Genomic DNA, 5,622 nt, shown 5'->3' on the forward strand with positions numbered 1-5,622 from the left:
GCTTTAATAGTTTAGAGGGACTAGGTGAGTATAGTGTATAGAGTCTAGGCTAGCTTGGGTGCTAGCTTAGGGACCTCTTAAACAGGTCAAGGACTGGGATGTTGTATGTATATGTATATATATAGTTATTATCTAGCTATATCTAGGGGTATTCTAACTAAAGATCTTTACTCTAATTAAGGCTGGATAACTAAATGTTGTTAATTGTTTGAGATGTATATAAGTGTAGTTTTTTATAACTGTTGTATCTGTTATTATTTGCGAGTTGATTTGTGAATGATTCCAAACGTTAGACAAACGCTATCGAAAAAAAGTACCTCGCCAAATAACTACACTTTTCACAACGAATCAGGCTCATATAATAAATAATAGGTAATAATTAGGAGGACAAGTTGGTAGTGCTCAGTTTCCGGTATGATCTAGACATACTGAAAATTGGATTGTTACAATTTGGTATCAGAGCAGTTCGTTCCCAGTAAAGCCTGGGGAGTAGACTGATTATGCTTCATTGCATACTCTGTTGTGTGTCTCATGCGTATAGGATAACTCAGTGATATATGTTGCATGATTGTTTTTGTGTTTCCATTTTGGGAATGTTCACACTTGACTTGAAGTGTTAAGACTGATCATCTTAATAATGATTGTTCGGTGTGAACAGGACCACGATGAGTTCACAGAGACGAGGTGTACGGGAAGGAATTCCTAATGTTAACCATGAGAGGGAACAGGAAATGTTTATGGCTACCATGAACACTGTGGCGGAAGCAGTGCGTGAGGCTGCGGTAGCAACAGCTAGAGCTGTTGAACGTTTTGGAGTAAGGAATGGGAATAAAAATGAACATGGAGAAGACAATGGGAATTATGAGAACAACTTGGGGCATCCTGAAAGACCTATGACCCTTGCGACTTTTCTGAAGATTAATCCACCTAAGTTCAAGGGTACACTCGTTGCAACTGACGCTGATAACTGGTTTCAAGGTATTGAACGATCATTGAGAGGGCAACATGTTTCGGAAGGACAACATGTGGAGTTTGCTACTTATATGCTCGAGGGAGAAGCTGAGTACTGGTGGCATGGGGTACAGCGACTGCTACAACGTAATGAAGGTGACATTCTTTGGGACATTTTTAAAGATAAATTCTACAAGAAATATTTCTTGAGAGTAGTGCGTGATGCTAAGGAGATGGAGCTTATGCAGTTGAGACAAGGGGATATGACTGTTGCTGAGTATGCTCGTAATTTTGATGACTTGTGTTGTTTCTCTAAGATCTGTTAAGGGAATATTGCTAACTTTGAAGAATGGAAGTGCATGAAGTTTGAAGGAGGCCTTCGTGATGATCTGATGAGTTCAATAGTTCCACTGGAGATACGTAACTTTGCCGAATTAGTCAACAAGAGCAAGTTAGTAGAAGAATGTATTAAGAAAGTGACTGTGGCCAAGGCGAGTCACCAAGGATTTCCACCAAGGCATCTTAGCAATCATCAGTCAGCTGGGCAGAGGGTGCATTTTAAAGCACATGGTATATTGGTGCACGAAATTGCAATCACATTTTTGCAATTCCGCACAACTAACCAGCAAGTGCACTGGGTCGTCCAAGTAATACCTTACGTGAGTAAGGGTCGATCCCACGGAGATTGTCGGCTTGAAGCAAGCTATGGTTATCTTGTAACTCTTAGTTAGGATATCAATAATTATCAGGGTTGATTGTAAAAAGTAAAAGAACATGAAATAAGTACTTGTTTTGCAGTAATGGAGAACAGGTTGAGGTTTTGGAGATGCTCTATCTTCTGAATCTCTGCTTTCCTACTGTCTTCTTCTTCAAGCACGCAAGACTCCTTCCATGGCAAGCTGTATGTAGGGTTTCACCGTTGTCAATGGCTACCTCCCATCCTCTCAGTGAAAATGTTCAACGCGCTCTGTCACAGCACGGCTAGTCATCTGTCGGTTCTCAATCGGGTTGGAATAGAATCCATTGATTCTTTTGCGTCTGTCACTAACGCCCAGCCCTAAGGAGTTTGAAGCTCGTCACAGTCATTCAATCCTTGAATCCTACTCAGAATACCACAGACGAGGTTTAGACCTTCCGGATTCTCTTGAATGCCGCCATCAATTCTAGCTTATACCACGAAGATTCTGATTAAGGAATCCAAGAGATATTCACTCAATCTAAAGTAGAACGGAGGTGGTTGTCAGGCACACGTTCATAGGCGAGAATGATGATGAGTGTCACGGATCATCACATTCATCCAGTTGAGGAACAAGTGATATCTTAGAATAGAAGCAAGCGTGATTGAATGAAAAACAGTAGTAATTGCATTAATCCATCAAGACACAGCAGAGCTCCTCACCCCCAACTATGGGGTTTAGAGACTCATGCCGTAGAAGATACAATAAGAAACGTGTAATGTGTCATGAGGTACAGATACAATCTCAAAAGATCCTATTAATAGTGAACTAGTAGCCTAGGGTATACAGAAATGAGTAAATGACGTAAAAATCCACTTCCGGGGTCCACTTGGTGTGTGCTTGGGCTGAGCATTGAAGCTTTTATGTGTAGAGACTTTTTCTGGAGTTAAACGCCAGCTTTTATGCCAGTTTGGGCATTTAACTCCAATTCTTATGCCAGTTCCGGTGTTAGACGCCGGGAATTTTGAAGCTGATTTGCAACGCCTGTTTGGGCCATTAAATCTTGAGCAAAGTATGGACTATTATACATTTCTGGAAAGCCCAGGATGTCTACTTTCCAACGCCGTTGAGAGCGCGCCAATTGGGCTTCTGTAGCTCCAAAATATCCACTTCGAGTGTAGGAAGGTCAGAATCCAATAGCATCTGCAGTCCTTTTCAGCCTCTGAATCAGATTTTTGCTCAAGACCCTCAATTTCAGCCAGAAATACCTGAAATCACAGAAAAACACAGAAACTCATAGTAAAGCCCAGAAAAGTGAATTTTAACTAAAAACTAATAAAAATGTAATAAAAACTAACTAAAACATACTAAAAACATACTAAAAACAATGCCAAAAAGCGTATAAATTATCCGCTCACCACAACACCAAACTTAAATTGTTGCTTGTCCCCAAGCAACTGAAAATCAAAATAGAATAAAAAGAAGAGAATATACTATATACTCCAAAATATCAAAGAAACTTAGCTCCAATTAGATGAGCGGGACTAGTAGCTTTTTGCTTCTGAACAGTTTTGGCATCTCACTTTATCCTTTGAAGTTTAGAATGATTGGCATCCATAGGAACTCAGAACTCAGATAGTGTTATTGATTCTCCTAGTTAAGTATGATGATTCTTGAATATAGCTACTTTATGAGTCTTGGCTGTAGCCCAAAGCACTCTGTCTTCTAGTATTACCACCGGATACATACATGCCACAGACACATAATTGGGTGAACCTTTTCAGATTGTGACTCAGCTTTGCTAGAGTCCCCAATTAGAGGTGTCCAGGGTTCTTAAGCATACTCTTTTTGCCTTGGATCACAACTTTATTTCTTTCTTTTCCTTTTTCTCTTTCTTTTCTTTTTCGTTTTTTTTTCATTTTTTTGTATTCACTGCTTTTTCTTGCTTCAAGAATCAATTTGATGATTTTTCAGATCCTCAATAACAGTTCTCCTTTTCCATCATTCTTTCAAGAGCCAACAATTTTAACATTCTTAAAACAACAAATTCAAAAGACATATGCACTGTTCAAGCATTCATTCAGAAAACAAAAAGTATTGTCACCACATAAAACTAATTCAACTAGTTTCAAAGATGAATTCGAAATCCTGTACTTCTTGTTCTTTTGTGATTAAAGCACTTTTCATTTAAGAGAGGTGATGGATTCATAGGGCATTCATAGCTTTAAGACATGAACTTTAAATTTTATTAATCATGAATTAAGAACAAGACTCAGAAATAGATATAAGATAAGACTAGTAGTAATAGAAAACAAAAATTTAAATAAGCTCCTAATGATAGAGGTTATCACAGCGTTAGGACTCAACAACCTTGATTTTGAGAAGTGGATGCTCCCTCAATTTGAGGGGAGAACTTTTGGCATTTCAACTCTTGAAGTTCACGCCCCTGCTTCTCTTGTTCCTTCAGCAATTTGCAGAGCATGCAGTTCTGATTCTGCTGTTCTTCCTTAAGTTGCTCCATAGTTTCTTGCAACTTGGTGATAGATGCTTCTAGGCTGGCCCAGTAGTCAATTTCAGGAAATTCAGGGAGGAACTCCTGCGCCCTCTTTTTGATAGAGTTGTCTTGCATTTGTCCTTCCATTGACTTCTTGGTGATTCAATGGGTATGAATTTATCTACTCCCATCTTCACTCCAGCCTCTTTACAGAGCAAGGAGATCAAGCTTGGGTAAGCCAGTTTGGCTTCAGTGGAATTTTTATTTGCAATTGTGTAGATCTCACAAGCAATCAGATGATGAACCTCCACTTCTTTTCCAAGCATAATGCAATGAATCATCACTGCTCTCTTGATAGTGACCTCAGAACGGTTGCTAGTGGGCAATATGGAGCGCCCAATAAAGTCTAGCCAGCCTCTTGCAATTGGTTTGAGGTCTCCCCTCTTGAGTTGGTTTGGGACACCTTTTGAATTGGTTATCCACTTAGTTCCAGAGAGGCAAATGTCCTCTAGAACTTGATCCAACCCCTTATCTGCTCTCACCATTCTCCTATTAAAGGATTCAGGATCATCTTGCAGTTGAGGCAATTTGAAGACCTCTCTTATTTTGTCCAGATGGAAGTAGATAACTTTCCCTCTGACCATGATTCTGTAAGTATGGAAAGCAGTTCCAGTCATTCTCTGCTTATCTGTCAGTCACAGATTTGAGTAGAATTCCTGAACCATATTTCTTCCAACCTTTATCTCAGGATTGGTTAGAACTTCCCATCCTCTGTTTCGAATTCGCTCTTGGATCCCCGGATATTCATCTTCTTTTAGATCGAATTTGACTTCCGGGATCACTGACCTCAGACCCATTATTTTGTGATAATGGTCTTCATGTTCTTTGGTTAAGAACTTCTCTTGATTCCAAAGACTCTTTGGATTATTCTCTTTCTTGCCTCTTAAATTGGTTTGTTTTCCCTTAGGAGCCATGATCTTGATGAATCTTGGCTTAGTGATCACGGAAAAGCACACCAAACTTAGAGGTTTGCTTGTCCTCAAGCAAAAGAAAGGAAAGAGGGGGGAGAGGAGGAGAGCAAATTCGAATAGTGGGGAGAAAGGGGTGGCTGAACGTGTATTTATAAGGGAGGGGGGAGAGATTTCGAAAATTTTGAAGGAGATTTGAGAAGATATGGAGAGAATTTGAGAAGAATTTGAGTTTTTGAAGAAGATTTGGGAAGGATTTGAGAGAGATTTGAAGAATGATTTTAATTTTTGAAAATTTGAAGGTGAATGATGAAAGTTTGAAATGTGTTTATGTAGAAAAGTATGGATCAAAAAAGGAAAGTTTGAAAAAATTTTAATCAGAAAGCAAAATCTCCGTCCCCCACCTTTTTGGTGTTAAACGCCCAGAATGGTATCCATTCTGGCGTTTAACGCCCATTTGTTGGCCATTGTGGGCGTTTAACGCCCAGCCAGGTACCCTGGCTGGCGTTAAACGCCAGAATTCCCTATGTCA

Source organism: Arachis hypogaea, chromosome 7 (assembly GCF_003086295.3).
Source record: "Arachis hypogaea cultivar Tifrunner chromosome 7, arahy.Tifrunner.gnm2.J5K5, whole genome shotgun sequence".
Taxonomy (NCBI): Eukaryota; Viridiplantae; Streptophyta; class Magnoliopsida; order Fabales; family Fabaceae; genus Arachis; species Arachis hypogaea.